This window comes from Diabrotica virgifera, chromosome 2 (genome assembly GCF_917563875.1).
Source record: "Diabrotica virgifera virgifera chromosome 2, PGI_DIABVI_V3a".
Lineage (NCBI taxonomy): Eukaryota > Metazoa > Arthropoda > Insecta > Coleoptera > Chrysomelidae > Diabrotica > Diabrotica virgifera.
This window is the reverse complement of record NC_065444.1, coordinates 172,451,652-172,476,875: the sequence shown is the minus strand read 5'-3', so window position 1 is coordinate 172,476,875 and position 25,224 is coordinate 172,451,652. Positions and strand designations below refer to the sequence as shown.

Here is a 25,224-nt window from a genome sequence, read left to right as displayed (position 1 = left end):
CTTTTTAAAAGCATCGTACTGCTGCTCGTATAGTTTTCTAGATTTCGGTGGTAACAATTCTTCACCTACTTCGGCTGCTCTTTTATCAATATCAGATACACCTTCTTCACTCTGAAACCTCTATACTCTGGGTATAGAGATTTTTAAAGAAAAAGAAGAACTGACGAAATATGGGGAAAAATAAATGATAAGAGATTTAAGACGACAAGAAGAGGGGCTTAGCTCAGAAGGACAAATTAAATGGGCAGAGAGACACTAAATCTCAAGTGGGTATTTGGGCTAGCTTCTATACACCGAATATTGGCTTTGGAGATATGAGAAAAAAAATTGATAATGAAATGATAGTAACTAGAAAGAAAATGAGACCTGCAAACACAAAAATGGAAGAAAAATAGATCAGAATGCTAGAGATAAAATAATATCGAGATACAACAAAGAAAGAAGAAGAACAAAGGGCGCCAACTCGAACGAACAACTCAGCTCTCAGAACCAAGAAGTTGGACAGGTTCGAGATTTTTGAAGTAACGAACAACAGGAACTCTATGACACTGGTTACAACCACCTGACATACAAAATACTAAATACTAACCGTGTCTTGCTATATTATATACTGGTAATACAGACTGAAATAAAACATCAACCTTTCTAATAACAAATATATTAACAATAACTCTATTATACATATATTGACAATGTAATATATAAATCAAAACACAATAACAGTGGTAGTGGGTGGTGAAACGGTCAAACAGGACCAAACAGCCACTAACTTACAATTAACCACTACACACTGCGCTAAGTAAATGTATTAGTAGAAAATCCAAAAGCAAAAAGTCCGTGTGAATAGCACAAAGTTCTTACAACTAAAAGTTAGTAATATTTCCTAAATTGAACTCGTCTAGTGAGATACGTACACGACAAGAACGCTACGGTTACCAAAAATTAAGTATCTCATCTAGCAAAAATACTAATTATTATACAATTGACTTATATAAATGAGCTGGTCAGACTCTTAATATACAATGTAAAAACCCACTAGACATATTCCCTATTTTAAAAGCTCGACAAAATTTTACCCCCGATTCCCTATCAAATTTTAAGCTACAATTATTTATGATTATTATTAAACAAGACTTACTTAATTAGAAAAAACTACTATTTATAATATGGAACAAAACAAAGACCTGAAAACCCTATCTGTCACGAAAATATGTACCTAGTTCCACTCGATTGTATGCATACAAACAGTTTACAGTGCAAGCAACTATAGAGTACCCAAAATATATAAATAATAAAAGTAAACAAACTTATCTTTCACCACAGTTCCTATTTAAGAATTCAAGATGAAGTCCATAGGAGAGTCCTTTTGGCACGATAAACTGGTTGGATGCTGTGGTGGGCAAGTCCTACTGAAAAATCCTAAATGTTGTGAAGTCAGGTACTGGTTTTCTCCAACGAAACAGCGAGCTCTATGGGTAAACCATGGCAAAGTTGCTAACAGTTACTGGTACATACTTCAAGTGACATAAATTATGCAAAGGAATGCAAAGTGACTAAGTTACGACGTAACTAAGTGACTAAGTCACTAAGTGTCTAAGTGGCGGAATCTACAATAAAGTTTATTAAATTTAGTTATTTATGTATTACAATAACAGTAGCAGTACATATTGAACAGGCCCAAACAAAAACATCAAATATTAGGTAGGTTAGGTATCCATATGTCATGTCAAAATTTCTGAAGTTTACTTCAATTCAGACATGACAGGGACGTGCGCATTAGATGGGCGTGACAGATAGACTGTATAGATACTCGTTAAAACTTTTTATAAATCACAGATAAAAACTTAAGTAAAAACGTCACGATAAGGTATAAAAGATATTAGAATTTAGGTTTGGACACTAGAAAAACTTGACCTTTAATGTTCTTTTCAAATATTTAAAGGATAATATGATCTACAATTTGGAATTTAAATTTAACACTAAAACCCTGTGGCCTTGATTGATTGTTCCTTTGTAAATGGAAATGAATATCATTATTATAATATGGATTATATATGAACTTAACTACAATGATGCATTACCACGAAAAATAATGAGAAATATATCAACAGTTTACTTACTTGGACAGACGAAACACGCTGGCCTTAAACTTCTTTTATGTAAAAAAAACCAAAGATAAATTGAGTTTTGATATTATCGCTATTCCAAAAAAGATGGTCTTAATGTTCCTTCATTTTAGTGATATATCTGCTCCATTTTTATTCCAAATCTCGTCCAAATCCGCCACTTAAGAAAAAAAACACAGCGTGTTCGCCCTGAGTCTTGACCAAAACTGAAGTCCCGATGGCCGGATCGACAAAATCGACCGCCCAGGTTTTCGCGCGTGAGCAGAGAGATATCGTTCTTAAGTCGATCGACGGCGTCGCACACGGAATTTATTTAGGGGTATTTGATGAAATTTTATTGGGATTTATTTAGTTAATAGCGTAACTGCTACATTCTCCCTCATCTCATTCTCCCTTTTTTTTGCTGGAGATGAGGGAGAATGTAGCAGTTACGCTATTAACTAAATAAATCCCAATAAAATTTCATCAAATACCCCTAAATAAATTCCGTGTGCGACGCCGTCGATCGACTTAAGAACGATATCTCTCTGCTCACGCGCGAAAACCTGGGCGGTCGATTTTGTCGATCCGGCCATCGGGACTTCAGTTTTGGTCAAGACTCAGGGCGAACACGCTGTGTTTTTTTTCTTAAGTGGCGGATTTGGACGAGATTTGGAATAAAAATGGAGCAGATATATCACTAAAATGAAGGAACATTAAGACCATCTTTTTTGGAATAGCGATAATATCAAAACTCAATTTATCTTTGGTTTTTTTTACATAAAAGAAGTTTAAGGCCAGCGTGTTTCGTCTGTCCAAGTAAGTAAACTGTTGATATATTTCTCATTATTTTTCGTGGTAATGCATCATTGTAGTTAAGTTCATATATAATCCATATTATAATAATGATATTCATTTCCATTTACAAAGGAACAATCAATCAAGGCCACAGGGTTTTAGTGTTAAATTTAAATTCCAAATTGTAGATCATATTATCCTTTAAATATTTGAAAAGAACATTAAAGGTCAAGTTTTTCTAGTGTCCAAACCTAAATTCTAATATCTTTTATACCTTATCGTGACGTTTTTACTTAAGTTTTTATCTGTGATTTATAAAAAGTTTTAACGAGTATCTATACAGTCTATCTGTCACGCCCATCTAATGCGCACGTCCCTGTCATTTCTGAAGTTTACTTCAATTCAGACATGACAGGGACGTGCGCATTAGATGGGCGTGACAGATAGACTGTATAGATACTCGTTAAAACTTTTTATAAATCACAGATAAAAACTTAAGTAAAAACGTCACGATAAGGTATAAAAGATATTAGAATTTAGGTTTGGACACTAGAAAAACTTGACCTTTAATGTTCTTTTCAAATATTTAAAGGATAATATGATCTACAATTTGGAATTTAAATTTAACACTAAAACCCTGTGGCCTTGATTGATTGTTCCTTTGTAAATGGAAATGAATATCATTATTATAATATGGATTATATATGAACTTAACTACAATGATGCATTACCACGAAAAATAATGAGAAATATATCAACAGTTTACTTACTTGGACAGACGAAACACGCTGGCCTTAAACTTCTTTTATGTAAAAAAAACCAAAGATAAATTGAGTTTTGATATTATCGCTATTCCAAAAAAGATGGTCTTAATGTTCCTTCATTTTAGTGATATATCTGCTCCATTTTTATTCCAAATCTCGTCCAAATCCGCCACTTAAGAAAAAAAACACAGCGTGTTCGCCCTGAGTCTTGACCAAAACTGAAGTCCCGATGGCCGGATCGACAAAATCGACCGCCCAGGTTTTCGCGCGTGAGCAGAGAGATATCGTTCTTAAGTCGATCGACGGCGTCGCACACGGAATTTATTTAGGGGTATTTGATGAAATTTTATTGGGATTTATTTAGTTAATAGCGTAACTGCTACATTCTCCCTCATCTCCAGCAAAAAAAAAAGGAAAACTCCCAAAGGATTCCTTTTTTTTTAAGTTTTCCTGAGCGAACTAACGCTAGGGCGAACCCGAGGATGGACACAGTAAAGGAGAAACGTGGTGGTATAAAACCATAATTATGGTAGGCTCAACAGCCATACTATTTGCTGAGGAGGCGGAACAAAAATCAGGAACGAAGTCATACAGACAGTATAAAGGCCACGCGAGATATATTTAATCATATTTGCAGAAAGTATAAAACATAGAAGGGATATGTAACTAACCGACATAGGTAACTGACCGACATAAGTTATTCAACGCGATAATTTTAATTTAGTAAAACCAAAGATTGAAGAAAAAAAACAAACAATTACGCGTTAATCGCTTACATTCTAAATATAATTATACAACCTTATAGAGTAAGTTAACTCTTAACACTACTTACTATCTACATTCTCATGTGTTAATAAACCATCATTAAAACTAAATTACAGGCGTTTATTAACAACCCCTAACACAATATTACCAGAACCATTCACAACAATCAAACTAAAACAAATCCTATTAACTCTACCCAACATTGACACTAGAGCGAACAAATTCTATTAATCACCCGAGAGTTCAATGAGGGACTAATTCATCAGGACTAGTTGAAACTACATTGCTACAAAGCTAAACCTATATGATATGGTTCCGGATATCAACAACAACTAAAAAGCAAGGTAAAAGATAATCCTTAACCTCTACTCTCTTGGGCAGTGATAGGAAGACACAATATAGGTAAAGATACTAGCAAGCCCACTATACTCATGGTATAGGGTATGCTAAAAGGTAAAAGGTAATAAAAATCCTAACTGTAATACCTAAACTGTACTATCGACGTGGTCCAATTCTTTACTCACGACAAGCACAGAGAAGGACAGATTCTTAGGACTTTATAATAATCAAGATAAAGATAAGATATACATTCAATCAAGATATAGATAAGAGATAAACTCGTCAAGGTAAAGGTACGAGGTAAACTCAAGATAAAGATAAATGCATCAAGGTAAAGGTACTAGATAAACTCAAACTAAAGGTAAAGATAAACTCACTTCAGGTAAAGGTAAAGATAAACTCATATCTACCTTTTCATATTTAAGGTAGAAGAACATCTACTAACATAATGCTCAGTAGGGAGACAAATAAGGTAACTCGCATACTCACATCCACTAATCCAAGCAAGTGGTAGAGACAGGTAACCAAACTTAAAGTAATAAGATATGTTAAAACTCCAATCATCTAAAAGATAACAGCATAGGAGATGACAACCAAGTTAAACAGACTTACTTACAGCTGAATATCAGAACGATCCAATTATATATGACACATTCTAATTTCAACCTAAGAGACACTCTAGGAACAACTTATAGATATTAATAGATTTCTGAGCCAAGTGAAATGCACAAGCCCAGGGTGATCAGTCCTGAACCCACGCTAAACCCTGACACAGTTAAGTGAATACATAAGCTTTATGGGCATGGTCCGCGCGCTTGAACCATGCAAAGCCATAACTCAAAGAAAATGTTTTAACAGTATTTCCTAAGTATCCCTATAAATACTCATTTAACCCAGAATTCAAGATGGGGAAAATTCCCATTTTCCATCCTGTACTCCTATGATATGCTTTCTAAAAAAAATATATTGCCACCAAGAAAATGAACAAGTTCATAAACTAAGATATTAACCAACATTAAGATAAGATAAAATAAGAAAAAAAAGCACAACAAACAGAAATTAACCAGGTAAACAAAATAGATAAACAGATTATAAATAACAAACTGGCCCTCACAATTTAATCTTCATCTGAAGATGAACCATCAGAATTATCAGACAAGTTATGTGGACCTACAGTCTTATCCTCAAGTAAATCTTTGACATGAAACCTGCCTAGTTTCCTGCCAGTGGAGGTTTCCTTCAACTCATAGATCAAAGGAGAGATAACCTTAATAACAGTGCAAGGTATGTATTTTTGACACAGCTTGGCAGATTGGAAATTCACTTTATCTGATTTGACAAAATTTTTCTTCAAAACGGAATCTCCAACTCTGAACGATAAGGCTCGCTTTCTCAGATCATAACGGCACTTATTTCTATCATAAGATGCCTTTAAACGTTTGCGAACATCCACATAGATATCAGGAAGATGCTGAAGATCTTCTAAACGGTGTAGCTTATCTGATATTGCAGGAAAATTAGTGGCATTATCGGAAATCTTACCAAAGTAATCACCAGAAAGAGGAACATGACGACCAAACATTAAGTACGATGGAGGACATTTGGTTATTTCGTGAGAAGAAGTCCTGATAGCTTGTACTATAGAGTGGATATGAGTATCCCAAGCTCTCTGATCAGGAAAAGAATACGATCTTAAAGCAGTCACGATTGATTTGTTTACTCTTTCAGTATGATTAATTTGAGGATGATAGTTAGCATTGTACCAGATCTTTTGTACGTTGTATTTAGACATGAGATCACGAAAAGCCTTGGCTGTGAACTGGGGCCCATTGTCGCATGACACGATCTGTGGAACACCATAGATTAAGAAAACTTCATTCTCCAGATACTTGATAATTGCTGAAGTAGTTGCTTTAGACATCGTATGAACCAAAGGAAATTTTGTAAAGTAATCAACAACTACTAAGGCATATTGAGCACCTTTATACGACCTAGGATAAGGACCAATAAGATCCAAAGATATAAGTTGGAATGGAAAATCAATCCGTCGATAATTACCCATTAAACCTGGTTGGGGAAGATTTGTCGACTTACACGTAGCACAAATTTTGCATCGAGCGAGATAACTACGAATAGTCTGACGCATCTTGGGCCAGTAATACAGTTCAGATATACGACAGAAAGTTTTGTAGAAGCCAAAATGCGCTGCAGTAGGATGGTCATGAAAAGTGGCCAAAACCTCTGCTCTGTTTGGGGTTGGAACTACTATCTTCCACTCAGACATTCCCGTGAGGGCATCCATAGAACTTAAAACATGTTTATATAAAACACCGTGCTCAACTTTAAAATCAGGAAATTTACCTGGAACATTCTGAACATCATACAACATTTTTCGATACCAATCATCTGGTTGTAAAGTAGATAAATCTAACAAATTAATATCAAAAGTTCTAGATAGTGCATCAGCGACTACTACACCTGCAGCTTTACGATGAACAATTTTATAATCATATTGTGCCAATTTTAAAATCCACCTAGCCAAACGAGGAGATGGGTTCTTCATACTCTGTAGCCACACCAAACTACTATGGTCAGTTATGACCGTAAACGAACGACCTTCAAGAAAATATCTGAAATGCTCAATACCCGTAATTATGGCTAACAACTCTTTTTCAGTTGTCGTATAATTTTTCTGGGCTTTATTTAATTTCCTGCTGGTGTAGGCTATAGGGTGTTCTTCTCCATCAACAATTTGATAGAGTACACCACCAGATGCTGTGTTTGAACAATCAGTCATTAAATAGAAAGGCTTAGTGAAATCTGGGGCTACCATAACTGGGGAGTTGGTGAGAGCCTCCTTGATTTTAATGAAAGCTTCATTAGCTTCAGGAGTCCACACAATATTTTGTCCCTTTTTCCTATTTTGAAGTAAGTCAGTAATAGGGGACAACAAGGTAGAATAAGACTTAACAAACTTTTTATAGTAACCCACCATTCCTAACAATCGACGAACCTGGGTGGTATTCTTAGGCACAGGAAAATCACGAATAGCTGACACTTTGTCAGGGTCAGTATGTAGGCCGTGAGAATCAACAACATATCCTAAAAACTTAATAGAGTCACGACAAAAGCTGCTTTTATCTAAGTTAATAGTCAAATTTGCATCTTTGAGACGCTGAAACAACTGTTGCAATACAGAGATATGAGTGTCGAAATCAGGAGTAATGACTAGAATATCATCAAGGTAATATTGACAATAGGGATCTAAAGCAGGACCTATTACCAAATCCATTAATCTACACATAGTCTGGGGAGCAGACACCAGACCAAAAGGCATTGTAGTAAACTGGTACAATCCTTTGCCACTTACTGCAAAGGCAGTAAGCTTCTTACTCTCTTCGCTTAATGGAATCTGTAGGAATGCCTTCTTTAGGTCGATGGATGAAATGTATTTAGCATTTTGTAGCTTAGTGAGGATGATATCTATACGAGGTATAGGATAGGCATCCCTATTCATCGTAATGCTGTTAAGTTTACGTCCGTCAAAACAGACACGAAAAGTCCCATCCTTCTTCTTTGTCATCCATAAGGGACTACAAAAGCTAGACGAGCTCCGCTCGATAATACCAAGCTTAAGCATTTCATCCACCTCCTTAACTAAGCTCTCATTCCAGGCTTGAGGCAATGGATACTGGTATTGTCTGAAGGGCTTAGACGAACCCACATCAATGTGATGTTCGATGAGATGAGTTCTGCCTAACTGATTCTTCGAAGAGATAGAAGAGAATGATTTGATGACATTATTCAACTGCTCTAACTCCTGAGCATTGAGTCTACTCATATCTTTAACTGCATCAACACAAGAGTTATTAAAAGAAGAGACAGATAAAGAAAATTCAGAAAAATTCAATTCACTATTAAAAGTTTTCAGAAAATCCATCCCTAGGATAACTGAATTCTTAACAGAAGGTATAACAAAAAACGTAATCATCCTTTTACATGAACTAACAGAAATCTCAGTGGTAAACTGACCTAAAATTGGTTGGACTTGACCATCAGCTGTAGTCACTTGCAAACTCTCATCCATTCCTATCTTAACATTAGAATTCTGGAGAAATTCCAGACCTAGAGAACCTAAAATAGAGATATTGGACCCTGTGTCCAGTAAAGCTAAACAAGAATGTCCTAAGATAGATATTTCAAGGTATGGACGATTATCCTTGTTTTTTCGAACTAATAATGAATTAATGTCAACATCAATAAAAGAAGATAAGGTACTACTTGGAGAAACTACAGAAGAATCACAAAGGACATGATCGACTAACGTCCTCTTTTCGGTTGGTATCTGCCGTTCTGTGGTCTTTTGTCTTTCGGTGGGGGTTGGGATATTTGAGTGGTTTGGGCATGGACCTCCTGACTCGAGAAACTGATTTCTAGGTCTTGAGGATTTTCTAGAGTGTTCCCTGTATTTTGATGAGGAGTGGGAGTCACCCCTTCTGTCATTTCCCGAACAGAATTCACATTCACTCTTACGTACACCTTGACATCCACACCCATAACAAAACAGACGTCTAGGTTCAGAACATTCAAAATACCGATGTTTGGACCGAAGACAATTCCAACAGGTAATCTTCGAATTAAAAGTAGAGATATTACCAGACCGAGAATAATTTTGCCTATCAGAAAAGGTTGATTCCTGATTTCTGAAATTTGACCGACTTGGGACACTAGATATAGGTTCAGAAGACCATGACAAAACTTCTTCTAACCTCTTACATTTTTCTGTAAGATCAGCAATCGAGAGAATGTCAGTGAGTGCCAGACTCGGATGATAAGACGGCAACAAATTTTTCCTAATAATTCTTACTATATGGGACTCAGAAAGAGGAACTTCCAGACGGTTACACAAACTAACAACTTCATTGATAAAGATGGTGACTTTCTCCTGGGGAGCCTGTTTACGAGATTTAATTTCGTCCAGTAAGTTGTCGTCATAGTTATAAGGAAGAAAATCTGATTTCAGTTTGGCAACTAACTGTTGCCATGAAGTAAAACTACCTCGGTTATTGAGGTACCAAGTAAGAGCTGAATCCTTAAACAAGTCACCTGCTGACGAAAATCACTCCTCTTCGCTATTCCCACGTGCTAGACGCAGACACTCTACTTTCTCCAAGAAACCAACAACATTTTCATTAGAGCCACCAGAAAAATGTACGCCCCATTTATAAATAGGAGCCGACTTAAAGAAAGGGAAGGAATTTACTGAAACACTTGGGTTATGAGGAGTGGAGTGAGCCTGTGGAACTACTTTATACTCAAGTTCGCCTTCCAGATTAAGTATCTTGAAGTTCAGAGACTTCTTGATGGCATCCTCTTCCTCATTTACTGACTCTAACAAATGAACCCTACCTGAAACATGACCTAAACGGGAAGTCAAGCGACCATATACGACATCACTATCGGAGCCAACAAAAGAACTAATTTGAGCCTTTAGATCTGCAATAGTGACTTCTATTTCACGGACCTCATCAACAAAATTAAGATGAGAAGCTGACAGAACAGCATAACTCCTATTTGCTGAAGCTTGTTTCAACGCACCTCTCAACACGACCATCTTAGCATCATCCGAAGTTAAAGATGGATCAGTCAACTGACGAATCCCCAATTCATAGTCTAATTCAGGAGTTAACAGATATTCCACCTTAAACGATGCCATTATAAACAACTGGGAAGTAAACACGAGAATGAGATAAAATGTAAGTAGGTAAAGTGTAACTTACTCTCTGTCCTCAAGTTAATGTTGTGAGTGGATACCTATACCAGTAATGTTTATTTGTTTGGTCCAGTCGTGAAATCCGTTGAAATGTACTGCTACAACTTCCGATAAACCTAAAATCGAAAAAAACTTTTAATTCAAGGTAGTGATTCACTTTTAATGCTACTCCGGACTTGTAAAAATATGTGAAATCTTTAAATTCAAGATATTTAAATTTTTAATTTAAATTTAATTTATTATTAATCCAAAATAAATATTTAACCAATCAAAACAAATAAATTTATTCAGTCAACACAGTATACTATAGCAAAACAAGTTTATTCAAGATATAGATATAAGACACGTCCAAAAAAAATTTGAAGTACCAAAGTGAACATTCGAATCAAAATCTAAAAACACAATCACTGAAACCACCAAGATAAAACCAAAAGTAAAATGAGATATTTTCAAAGCCAAAAATGTAAAAGAAGCCACACGTTGGGTCTAGCCAATTGAAACCTCTATACTCTGGGTATAGAGATTTTTAAAGAAAAAGAAGAACTGACGAAATATGGGGAAAAATAAATGATAAGAGATTTAAGACGACAAGAAGAGGGGCTTAGCTCAGAAGGACAAATTAAATGGGCAGAGAGACACTAAATCTCAAGTGGGTATTTGGGCTAGCTTCTATACACCGAATATTGGCTTTGGAGATATGAGAAAAAAAATTGATAATGAAATGATAGTAACTAGAAAGAAAATGAGACCTGCAAACACAAAAATGGAAGAAAAATAGATCAGAATGCTAGAGATAAAATAATATCGAGATACAACAAAGAAAGAAGAAGAACAAAGGGCGCCAACTCGAACGAACAACTCAGCTCTCAGAACCAAGAAGTTGGACAGGTTCGAGATTTTTGAAGTAACGAACAACAGGAACTCTATGACACTGGTTACAACCACCTGACATACAAAATACTAAATACTAACCGTGTCTTGCTATATTATATACTGGTAATACAGACTGAAATAAAACATCAACCTTTCTAATAACAAATATATTAACAATAACTCTATTATACATATATTGACAATGTAATATATAAATCAAAACACAATAACAGTGGTAGTGGGTGGTGAAACGGTCAAACAGGACCAAACAGCCACTAACTTACAATTAACCACTACACACTGCGCTAAGTAAATGTATTAGTAGAAAATCCAAAAGCAAAAAGTCCGTGTGAATAGCACAAAGTTCTTACAACTAAAAGTTAGTAATATTTCCTAAATTGAACTCGTCTAGTGAGATACGTACACGACAAGAACGCTACGGTTACCAAAAATTAAGTATCTCATCTAGCAAAAATACTAATTATTATACAATTGACTTATATAAATGAGCTGGTCAGACTCTTAATATACAATGTAAAAACCCACTAGACATATTCCCTATTTTAAAAGCTCGACAAAATTTTACCCCCGATTCCCTATCAAATTTTAAGCTACAATTATTTATGATTATTATTAAACAAGACTTACTTAATTAGAAAAAACTACTATTTATAATATGGAACAAAACAAAGACCTGAAAACCCTATCTGTCACGAAAATATGTACCTAGTTCCACTCGATTGTATGCATACAAACAGTTTACAGTGCAAGCAACTATAGAGTACCCAAAATATATAAATAATAAAAGTAAACAAACTTATCTTTCACCACAGTTCCTATTTAAGAATTCAAGATGAAGTCCATAGGAGAGTCCTTTTGGCACGATAAACTGGTTGGATGCTGTGGTGGGCAAGTCCTACTGAAAAATCCTAAATGTTGTGAAGTCAGGTACTGGTTTTCTCCAACGAAACAGCGAGCTCTATGGGTAAACCATGGCAAAGTTGCTAACAGTTACTGGTACATACTTCAAGTGACATAAATTATGCAAAGGAATGCAAAGTGACTAAGTTACGACGTAACTAAGTGACTAAGTCACTAAGTGTCTAAGTGGCGGAATCTACAATAAAGTTTATTAAATTTAGTTATTTATGTATTACAATAACAGTAGCAGTACATATTGAACAGGCCCAAACAAAAACATCAAATATTAGGTAGGTTAGGTATCCATATGTCATGTCAAAATTTCTGAAGTTTACTTCAATTCAGACATGACAGGGACGTGCGCATTAGATGGGCGTGACAGATAGACTGTATAGATACTCGTTAAAACTTTTTATAAATCACAGATAAAAACTTAAGTAAAAACGTCACGATAAGGTATAAAAGATATTAGAATTTAGGTTTGGACACTAGAAAAACTTGACCTTTAATGTTCTTTTCAAATATTTAAAGGATAATATGATCTACAATTTGGAATTTAAATTTAACACTAAAACCCTGTGGCCTTGATTGATTGTTCCTTTGTAAATGGAAATGAATATCATTATTATAATATGGATTATATATGAACTTAACTACAATGATGCATTACCACGAAAAATAATGAGAAATATATCAACAGTTTACTTACTTGGACAGACGAAACACGCTGGCCTTAAACTTCTTTTATGTAAAAAAAACCAAAGATAAATTGAGTTTTGATATTATCGCTATTCCAAAAAAGATGGTCTTAATGTTCCTTCATTTTAGTGATATATCTGCTCCATTTTTATTCCAAATCTCGTCCAAATCCGCCACTTAAGAAAAAAAACACAGCGTGTTCGCCCTGAGTCTTGACCAAAACTGAAGTCCCGATGGCCGGATCGACAAAATCGACCGCCCAGGTTTTCGCGCGTGAGCAGAGAGATATCGTTCTTAAGTCGATCGACGGCGTCGCACACGGAATTTATTTAGGGGTATTTGATGAAATTTTATTGGGATTTATTTAGTTAATAGCGTAACTGCTACAACTCATGATACCAATAATTATCAATAACAATGTTTCTTTACAATGACACTAGTAATGACAATGTTTCTAAATTATAACTGTCACAACGCAATGTTACTATGGTAACTTATTTTAAAGACAGTTTATTAAATGAGTTGAAGAGAGAAAAAACTGATTGAAATTATTGAAATAATTAATAAAATCATACCGGAAGTACGAAAAGTATCGTATATACCTTGCGACTGAAGTACATTTAATCCTTCAGGTAAATTATGGCCCTCCCTGCGGTCGGGCCATAAACTTTACCTTCAGGATTAAATGTACTACTTCAGTCCCGCGGTATATAATGTACTATTTTAATACGTATATTATGGATATTTTCTTAAATGTGACAGTTGTCAAAACTAGGAAACTGGTTGCCATTAAACAGAAGCAATCTACTTAAAAACATTCTATCGGTAATTTTCTACAGTAGATAATTCTCAGTATAATTTTAATCTGATTGGACAGAATTAAACACGTGATCAAATATCTTACTATGCGATTGGAAGTTAAAATCAATAAAAAATAATCGGGTATAATATCACAAGAGAGTGAGAATAAATTGAAAATAATGCGACAGTTTTTCGAAAATTTGTTGTCTGGCAATAGACACGAGAGCCCGCAGGGCTCGAGTGGCTATTACCCAATGACAACAAATTTGAGTAAAAATGAAGCATCATTTTCTTATTTATTCTTACTGTCGTGTGATATTCGTAAGCTTATTTTTTAATACGTATATTATAGATATTTTCTTACATGTGACAGTTGTCAAAACTAGGAAACTGGTTGCCATTAAACAGAAACAATCTACTTAAAAAAATTCTATCGGTAATTTTCTACAGTAGATAATTCTCAGTATAATTTTAATCTGATTGGACAGAATTAAACACGTGATCAAATATCTTACTATACGATTGGAAGTTAAAATCATCAAAAAATAATCACATTAATTTTTATTTTTGTAGCTTTCTATTGGTCAGAATCTCCTATGAATGAAATAATCTTGTGAATATTAGTTGTAAATATTAATTTGTAGTAAGTATTTGAAGATTTATTACAATGGTTTATTCCATTTCAGAAAGGGTATATGTATATATTTTCGTTGTATTTTCTGAACGAAAATTGGGCGAATATGACAGCTCAGCACTCTAATGAACAACATCAAAACAAACAGGGCAGTAGGAATTAATGTTTTGGAGTTAGTTAAAATTTTTGACCAAGCTGGGAATGTAGGTAATAAAAACGAGAAACTGAAGGGCCTGTAGTTAACGAATCTATTAATGAAGTTACAGTATTAGGACATGTTCACCTAGATACAGTAGCAGATGTACCTGAAATCAACCGAACTCGTTTTCAACTAATTTTGAAGAAGAACAAATTCGATCGATATAAAATACATTTAAATACGCAAATGCATACAGTGCAGGAACTTAATGGGGATGATTATGACTGCCGTTTACAGTTTTGTAAAATAATAATGAGCATGTGAGCGATCCGAGCGTGTGACATTTGAGGTACATTTTGATTCTTCGGATTGACATCACTTTGGTTTTCTTAATGTTTATTTTCATACCAAATTGTATACTTGGAACTATATTAAGTTGTATAGTTCGAACTTGCGGATTCCGACTTAAGTCGGAATCCGCAATCATCACTGGCGTATCTGATCCTGTTGATAATAATTTTTGCCGTTCGCCTTGACTCCATCCTTGGAATCCTCCAGTGCCTCTTTAAATAGAAACTCGGAGTGAAGATTAAATAGCAGAGGCGACAGAACACATCCCTGTCTAACTACCCTCCTAATTTCTACTTCTGCAGACGGGGAACCTTCCTCTGTAGAGTTCCCATGCAGACTCTGAATCCAAACTGATCGTCTCCGATTATTTTGTCACATTTTCTGTCGATTCGATAATGTACGACTTTTAATATAGTCTGGGCTGATTATCGGAGAATAGGCCATTTTTGGGAAAAGTTATTTACCAGCAATTTTATTGCTGGAATCGAATTATAAGATCCTATATATTAATAATATAGGTATGCAAAGTCCTCAGATAGTGTGCTACTTTTTTTATAAACAAAATGACGCACGAAAATCGTGTTTTTTTCAATTATTGCTCTAGAACTCCGAAGATTTTAACTTTACAACAAAAACATTCAAATAAAAATTCACCATGATTAAATTCTGCATAGAGACGCGTTTTTTCCGATCTGCTTCGACGAAAATTTTCCTCGGAAAATGCGGGTTTTCCCAACAAAATCTTTAATTTTCAAATAAAGTTTTAGATAAGTAATACCAATAATTAAATAATTTGGTGACTTAAAAGCCTTTTTGGTTTAGATTATAGTTTCAGAAGCTGATGAAAATTAAACGAATATTTTAGCAACAATTCAATTGTAAATTAATAATTTACGGTCGCAATAATAACCAAAATAATTATGATACACTGATCAACCTTTGAAATCTTATAAAGATGAGATGCCTATTTAATATTTTGTCGACAAAATATGAATTTTTTATTTTTTTGCATAATCTTTAAATGTTAAAAAAAATAGTTATAAACAAATTAACGTTTCTCAGAAAGTTTTTATTATATTATAATTTAAAAAAATAGCTAAAATGGGCATTTTAAATATCTTTAAAATGAATGCTTTAAAACTTTTTTGCAACCATTTGTAAAAAAGTTATGAAACAGCAAAGTAATCATACGATTACTACTGTGTTTATACTTTTTTTTAATTCTTTCAAAGCGTAGAAGTGAGTTTAAAGTACAAGCTAATTATTTACAAAAAAATATCGATTATCAGTTTAATAGTTATATTTTAATTAAAGATTATAAATATATTTTTTTGTAATTTACACGCGCGAAAGTAGAGTAACACAGTACTGTAGCCTAACATTTTCACTCGGAGCGACGACCGGCCGCGTGATGTACACTTTTAATAAATAATGCATGCTGCGTGTCAGTCGCTTCGAGTGAACATTTTAGCTCCGACTCTGTATCAGGCCTACGTTTGCGCTAAAAATTACAAAAAAACGTTTTTTTAATCTTTGATTAAAATATAACCATTGCAGTAATTTTTGACATTCTTTGTGAGTAATTAGGTTGTACCATAGACTCACTTTTAAGCTTTGAAACAATTAAAACTAATTATAAACAACGGAGCTTTCTTATATTTACTTTGCTGTTTCATAACTTTTTTGCAAATGGTTGGAAAATTTTTTTAAAGCATTCATTTTCAAGACCTATGAAATACGCATTTTAAGTATTTTTTGTAAATTAGAATATAATGAACAATTTCTGAGAAATGTTAATTTGTTTATAACAATTTTTTAAACATTTAAAGATTATGCAAAAAAATGAAAAATTTATATTTTGTCGACAAAATATTAAATAGGCATCACACCTTTATAATCTTTCTAAATTTGATCAATGTCTCATGATTATTTTGGTTGTTATTGCGACTGTAAATTGTTAATTAACAATTGAATTGTTGCTAAAATATTCGTTTTATTTTCACCGGCTTCTGAATTTATAATCTATAACAAGAAAGCTTTTATTTCACCAAGCTATATAATTATTGATAAATAATTACTGGCCCAAAAAATTTATTTGAAAATTCGAGATTTTGTTGGGAAAACCCACATTTTCCGAGGACAATTTTCGTCGGAGCAAATCGAGAAAAACATGTCTCTATGCAGAATTAAATTGGGGTGAATTTTTATTTGAGTGTTTTTGGTGTAAAGTTAAAATCTTCGGAGTTATAGAGCAATAATTGAAAAAAATAAGATTTGTCGGCGCCATTTTGTTTATAAAAAAAGTAGCACACTATATGCGGACTTTGCATACCTATATTAATAATATATAGGATCTTATTATTCGATTCCAGCAATTAAATTGCTGGTAAATAACCTTTCTTTGTACTTTACTAATTAGACCAGCGTATTATAACTATTTTTTTTTTCAAAATTTAAAGATTATGCAAAAAAAAAGAAAAATTTATATTTTGTCGATAAAATATTAAATAAGCATCTCATCTTTATAATCTTTATAAGTTTGATCAATGTATCATGATTATTTTGTTTATTATTGCGATCGTAATTTGTTAATTAACAATTGAATTGTTGCTAAAATATTCGTTTAATTTTTACCGGCTTCTGGAATTACAATCTATACCAAAAAAGCTTTGATGTCACTAAGTTATTTAATTATTGATTAATAATTACTTACCTAAAACTTTATTTGCAAATTAGAGTTTTTGTTAGGAAAACCCACATTTTCCGAGGAAAATTTTCGTCGGAGCAAATCGTGAAAAACATATCTCTATGCAGAATTTAATTGCGGTGAATTTTTATTAAGCTGTTTTTGTTGTAAAGTTATAGAGCAATAATTGAAAAAAATACGATTTGTCGCCGCCATTTTGTTTATAAAAAAAGTAGCACACTATCTGCGGACTTTGCATACCTATATTATTAATATATAGGATCTTATAATTCGATTCCAGCAATAAAATTGCTGGTAAATAACTTTTCCATGAATTTTGCTAATTAGCCCAGAGTAATAGGACTTTTACTGGGTTTACTGTAAAGAGGCCGAAATCATTAGACCGAAAGCAGTAGACCGAACTCATTAGACCGAAAAGCACTTTACCGAAACCTCACTAGACCGAACAGTAGGAGACCGAAAAGCATTAGGTACATAATACAGGGTGCTCAAACAGGATTGTAATCTGAGCAAGGGTAACATCAACTCCCCCTTCACCCTTTATCCAGGCTTAGGACTGGCAGCACAAAATGCTGGCGAGTTTAGAGGTTGTTTTTTGTTTCTTTTTTTGTTTTTATTTGTTTTTGGTTTAATAATTTAGAGATTTTTTTCCTTTGTTTTTTGTTTATTTTTTGTTTTTATTTATTTTTGGTTTATTTTTTAATTCATTATGTAAAATACTAAAAATTAAAGTTATGTGCAATTCCCCTTAAGTAAAGTTAAATAAGTTAATATTACTTTTTTAATTTATGTACCATTTCGGTCTAATGTTGTTCGGTCTAGCGAGGTTTCGGTAAAGTGCTTTTCGGTCCAATGAGTTCAGTCTACTGCTTTCGGTCTAATGATTTCGGTCTAATTGTCGTGTACCCTTTTACTGCATGGCTCATAAGACGGCTTATCAGACGCAACTCGATTCAGTGATTTTGGCTTGGCTTTTTTGGTAGTGGGATGAATAGTGATTCTAGCCAGTCTTGGGGTATTTTTCCTGTATCCTAAATGCGATTGAATAAAAGGACAAATATTTTGATATTTCCTCCACTGATTAACGTTTCTGGGTTTATTCCATCTGGACGCGGCCTCTTATTTGTTTCGAGTTGATTAATGGCATTCATAATTTCAGATTTCAGAATTGTTGGTCCTTCGTTGTTGTTCTCCAATCTTTTCGGTACTTATCGTATGCCGTTAAAATGAATTTTGATACAATTTTCCCATCCTTTCAGTTTATCTTACGTTGATTCTAGCAGTTTGCCCTCTAACGTAGTTAAAGTATATTAAAATTTATGAAAAATACATGGATTCACTTTTAGGTGAAATTTTGTACGAGATACATATTTAAACGGTTTTTTATGGCATATTTTCCCCTTTTAAAATTAAAGAAGACGATATTTTCAACTGTTGAAATGTGTTTATATAGAAGACCTCTATTAGTCTTAAAGTAGCGGCTTTAATTGATTCATTTTCAAATCCTTCGTGTAGGCAGGTCATCATTTTAAACCCTTAACCATCCTCAGACTATATACGGCAACTAACAATTAATCCTGCTCTTGACCTTTAATTACGAAAACCTAATTCCTCCCAAGACGTTGCGAATAAGTTTTGCCTCGGAGAATGAATCTTTGTAGGAAAATGGAAAATGTAACACCATTCTATAAGATAATAAGATACTCTGGCATGTCGAACGAAATAGAAGTTTTACAAATTAATTATTAGCTTTAGGGTGGAAAATGATTGTCTTGGAGAAAATGTTTCAACCAGTTTCAATCACAACAAAAGACAAATGGAGTTGAATGAATTCTGAAAACTTTCCTCGAAGTTGTGTGCAATTGGGCAAGCGCCTGTTAAATTATTTATTATTTAGTTTAGAAGTTTATACGAATTGAAATAAGGAATGATAGTATAGTTCAAATAAAAGACAATTTACAAATAAAAACTAGCGAGGGAATAGGAATTTATAATCCAGTTGGTAGTATCCATACATGCATAGAACTTTTATAAATTTCTTGATTTTATTTATATTTTTATCCTATCTTAATTACAATATAAAATAACACTATACTTATTACTTTCTTTCTGTAAGTTACTGTTACTATTTATGAAACTATTGTCTTGTGGCGTGTTTTCCACTGAATGTTTTATACATAGCACAAACTACAGTGAGTTGCGATTTAAATTACATTTTGTTTTATTGTGACATTGCGACTTACCATTCGGAGATCGTATTCAAAAAATTCCTCAAATGAAATTGTAAATAATTAATATAAACTTATCGCATTCACAAGGTTTAGGTGTTGGACCCACACTTATGATACTATATTTATGAAAAATTATTACCTCCCTCATTATACTTTTTTTATTCAGTTATTCATGTGGAGTCGGACATCTTTTCTTTTTCAGAAATTTTTTGGGAAGGGGGCGTTTCCTAAATATAGAGATTTCTAAACTTTGGTGCATTCAACAACTGGAGTACCCTTAAAAATTTGTCGGACATTATTAGCAGTAAATTGTAAGTATTTTATAAAGCCATTAACTGCGAAAAGGAATCACCATTTATGACTCTATAGTGCGCCACCCATATGGGGGGGAAGGCGAATGCCCCCCCTCATATGGGTGACGCACCACTGCAGTTTAACTTTTCTCTAACCTGTTTTCTAACTTTTTTGTAATTGAACATTCTACTTCCATTCTTTCCCATATTTCCTCTGTTCTTATTCCATCGTCTCTGGTCATTTGTAGCCATCTTGTCATAAAGTCTAATTCAACTGTTCGTATTATTGTTGTCGTTGGCCATACTTCCGCTACATATGTATAGGATTATATTCAGCACTATCCTCTGAAAGATTCTTTTTTGTTTGCTTTGGTTGGAGTGTTGTTCCATATCACTCCATTGAGGGCTTTCGTGGCTTGTTTTTCCCGTGCTATTTTCATATCTATATCTTTCATAGATAAGTACCGTCTGGGCTTATTATTTATCCCTAAATATTTAAAAGTCTGACAACTCTTAATAGTGTCTTCTAAACTTTGGTTTAAATCTAAAAACTCGGATCCAGTACATGATTATTCGGTCTTACACATTTATCTTAAGCATCCATAGCTTATACTCTTTCTTTAATTCCCTCATCATATATTCCACGTCCTCCCTGTCTTGTGCAAAAATGATTTAGTCATCTGCTAAAAGTAGTGAATGTAATATATTCTTTCGTACAGGTATTAGTGGAGTCAATGAAGGTGGATATGAGTTATTACCTCAGATTTCGTTGAACCTCCATCGATTTTTATAAAAATTGGTGAGTGATTAAAGGATACCTCAAGGAACAAAGGTGACATAGTGCCAACTTGCGCTTTTTGCATTTTAGGGGTGAAATACACCCCTTTTTTAAAAATTATTTTTTAGATTCCTGAAAGTGCAGTCACTTTAAGTTTTCACTTCCTATTTTGTTAAATCTTCATTGATTTTCATGAAAATCGTTAAGTAGTTAGAGGATACCTCAAGTAATAAAAGATATCTAGCATCAACTTGCGCTTTTGCATTTTAGGGATGTAATACACCCCTACTTTTTAAATTGTAAAAAATGCAGATTTCCGCATTATGGCGCAAGTAATCTCGTTTAATTAAGAAAAATAAATATTTTTTTATATATATGTGCATGAATTACATTTTTTTTTAATTTTTCAAACCTTATAGCAACCAAAAATCCGAAAATTAACAAGTCGAAAATCACGAAAACCTTATTCTTCTATATTTCTGAAAGTGTAGTCACTGAATGTTTTCACCCACGATTTCTTTGAACCTTCATCGATTATCATGAAAGGCTATAGCGGGATAAGATGGTAAAATCTGCACTCGGCTGGATTCTTAGTTGGGATTGGGCAATCGAAAGTACATAATTCAAAAACCCCCTAACCAAATTTTTAGCTCCCTATGTGACCCCAGGTGTCCCCTATCGAAAAAAATGTGTTTTTTCGAAAAACATTTTTTTGGAGCGATCTTTTGCTTTAAAAAATGTGAAAAAAATTGTGAGTGTACATTATTATACCCAAAATCACACTGATTTTTTTCAGATTTTTTGGATCAAAATTGACGCCAGAAAAAATTTTTGAATTTTTCAAAAAAATTTTAGGTTATGTAGGTAATTTTTGGCTAGCTCCGACAAAATTTTTTTTAGTGTATTTTTTTCCGTTATTTTTAATGGCAGGGACAGTTTTGCCATTTTCTCGCCGGAAATTGCCCAAAATTCGAAAAAAACCCATTTTTTGGTTCCCCCCCTCATATTTTTAGTGTTTACTGAGCCATCTTTTCTTTAAAAAATCTGAAAAAAATTATGAACATACATTGATGCCCAAAAATATACTGGTTTTTTTTTCAGATTTTTTGGATCAAAATTGAAAAATTTTGAATTTTTCAAAAAATTTTTAGGTTATGTAGGTAATATTTGGCGAGCTCCGACATAATTTTTTTTAGTGTATGTTTTTCCGTTCTTTTGAATGGCTGGGATAGTTTTGCCATTTTCTCGCCGGAAATTGCTCAAAATTCGAAAAAAACCAATTTTTTGGTTCCCCCCTCATATTTTTAGTGTTTACTGAGCGATTTTTTCTTTAAAAAATCTGAAAAAAGTTATGAACATACATTGATGCCCAAAAATAAACTGGTTTTTTTTTCAGATTTTTTGGATCAAAATTGAAAATTTTTTAAATTTTTCAAAAATTTTTTAGGTTATGTAGGTAATTTTTGGCTAGCTCCGAAATAATTTTTTTTAGTGTATATTTTTCCGTTCTTTTGAATGGCTGGGATAGTTTTGCCATTTTCTCGCCGGAAATTGCTCAAAATTCGAAAAAACCCATTTTTTGGTTCCCCCCCCTCATATTTTTAGTGTTTACTGAGCGATTTTTTCTTTAAAAAATCTGAAAAAACTTATGAACATACATTGATGCCCAAAAATATACTGTTTTTTTTTCAGATTTTTTGGATCACAATTGAAAAATTTTGAATTTTTCAAAAAAATTTTAGGTAATGTAGGTAATATTTGGCGAGCTCCGACATAATTTTTTTTAGTGTATTTTTTCCGTTCTTTTGAATGGCTGTGATAGTTTTGCCATTTTCTCGCCGGAAATTGCTCAAAATTCGAAAAAACCAATTTTTTGGTTCCCCCCCTCATATTTTTAGGGTTTACTGAGCGATCTGTTCTTTAAAAAATCTGAAAAAAATTATGAACATACATTGATGCCCAAAAACATACTTTTTTTTCAGGTTTTTTGGATCAAAATTGAGGCCAGAAAAAATTATTGAATTTTTCAAAAAATTTTTAGGGTAATTTTTGGCTAGCTCCGATATATTTTTTTTAGTGTATTTTTTTCCGTTCTTTTGAATGGCTTGGATAGTTTTGCCATTTTCTCGCCGGAAATTGCTCAAAATTCGAAAAAACCCATTTGGTTTTCCCCCCTCATATTTTTATTGTTTACTGAGGGATATTTTCTTAAAATAATCAGAAAAAAATTATGAACATACATTGTATGCCCAAAAACATACTGATTTTTTTTAGGTTTTTTGGATTAAAATTTTACCCAGGGAAATTTTTTGAATTTTTCAAAAAAAATCGGTTATGTAAGCCATCGGAAGGTAGCCATTTTGAGAAGAGAATATGCATAAAATACGACAAACTCCCTTTGTTGATATTTTTCCTATGTTTTTAGTAGACAACCTTAACCCTTAACTATAGGTACATGGCTACCTTAATTACATTATGTATAGATCAATTCATAGATATTTCTTCGTCTTAGTTGTGTTTTCCGATTTCTCAATTGAAACTACCATATTAATATTACCTTTTGCGTATTTATTAATTAAGTTAGGTTTAGGTAATTGAAAGTTAATTTTTTGATACGCTAGAGTACCTATTTTAAAAAATATATCAATATTAAAAATATTTAAATATATATAGACATTATTAATGTTATTAATAAATAATTATAAGTAAGTAATTAATAAGTAATTAATAAGTAATAAGTAATTATTAAAAACGTTTTCACAGCATGAAATATACCATACAGTTATAGGCAAACGTTTATTTTCAACTTTATTTGTTTTATTAATTTTACTTTTCAAAGGTGTAAAGTAAATAAAATTATTCGTTAAAAGTTACATTTTAAATAAGCAAACACGTTTGCACCGTAATCAAGTTATTTCCATAAATGTAGCTTACTAAATCAGTATAGACAAGGCGGAAACGGCGGGTTCGTTGGGAAAAAAATTCCCATGAGATATTTTTGCATAATCACATTCGTGAGACATCCCAGAATAAGGATCAAGAAGTCGTCCACGTGAAAAGTGGGCCAATTTTTTTTTAACAATTTTTTTTAATCAAATTGCAAAAATCAATATTTTTGGACCGAACTAATTTTTTTTAGGTTTTTTGGACCATTCTGGACAAAAAAGGTCTCATAATTTTTCTCTGAAGTTGATCTTTTTCGAGTTATAAGCAATTTAAAATTTGAAAAACGCGAAAATGGCCATTTTTAAGACTTAATAACTCGGTTAAAAATTATTATTATTAAAGTCAGAAAGTGAGAAATCAAAGTTTAAAGTCTCCGCTACATGATTCTGAAGAAATCTGTGTCATTAATTTACTACTAAGCTGCTATTTTTAATTAATAAAAATGAGCGGTTAGATCGTATTGACGCGGTTGTAAATGTGAGTGCGAGTAAGATGCATAATTATTATTGGACTGCTGGAATGGCTTCTCTCTTGCACTCAGCATTTACAGACGTCGCACACGTGCATGGCGCTTATTATTATTACTTAAAAATAACAGGTTAGTAATAAAATAATGACAAACATTTTTTCAGGATCTTGTAGGAGGGGCTTTAAACTTTGATTTAGTCATATATTGACTTTCATAATAATAACTTTTAACCGAGTTATTAAGCCTTGAAAATCGGCATTTTTCGTTTTTTTCAATTTTAAATTGCTTATAAGTCGAAAACGATCAACTTTAGAGAAAAATTATAACAGATCTTTTTTGTCCAGAATAGTCCAAAAAATTAAAAAAAAAATTGTTCGGGCCAAAAATACTGGTCCTTGCAATATGATTAAAAAAAATGTTAAAAAAAAATTGGCCCACTTTTCACGTGGGTGACTTCTTGAACCTTATTCTGGGATGTCTCACGAATGTGATTATGCAAAAAAATCTCATGGGAATATTTTTCCCTTCGAACCCGCCGTTTTCGCCTTGTCAAGTATGTGAATATCTACATATTTATATTTTCAATCCATAATATACATAGATAGAATAATAATACAATAATACTATATACAGTATATTTTTGGGCATCAATGTATGTTCATAATTTTTTTCAGATTTTTTAAAGAACGGATCGCTCAGTAAACACTAAAAATATGAGGGGGGGGGAACCAAAAAAATGGGTTTTTTTCGAATTTTGAGCAATTTCCGGCGAGAAAATGGCAAAACTATCCCAGCCATTCAAATGAACGGAAAAATATACACTAAAAAAATATGTCGG

General features: G+C 33.1%; 1 protein-coding gene and 1 long non-coding RNA gene across 13 annotated transcripts in view; one reads left to right on the top strand and one right to left on the bottom strand.

Moving 5' to 3' along the window:
* The window catches only part of LOC114331473 (transient receptor potential cation channel trpm), a 1,429,758-nt gene that overhangs the window by 856,580 nt on the left and 547,954 nt on the right, over positions 1-25,224 (top strand). The window lies entirely within an intron of this gene.
* LOC126879715 (uncharacterized) lies at positions 643-2,552 on the bottom strand. The gene is made up of 2 exons (XR_007696219.1): positions 2,121-2,552; positions 643-1,607 (listed from the first exon to the last, which is right to left on the bottom strand). It is a non-coding gene; the product is annotated as an uncharacterized LOC126879715 (long non-coding RNA).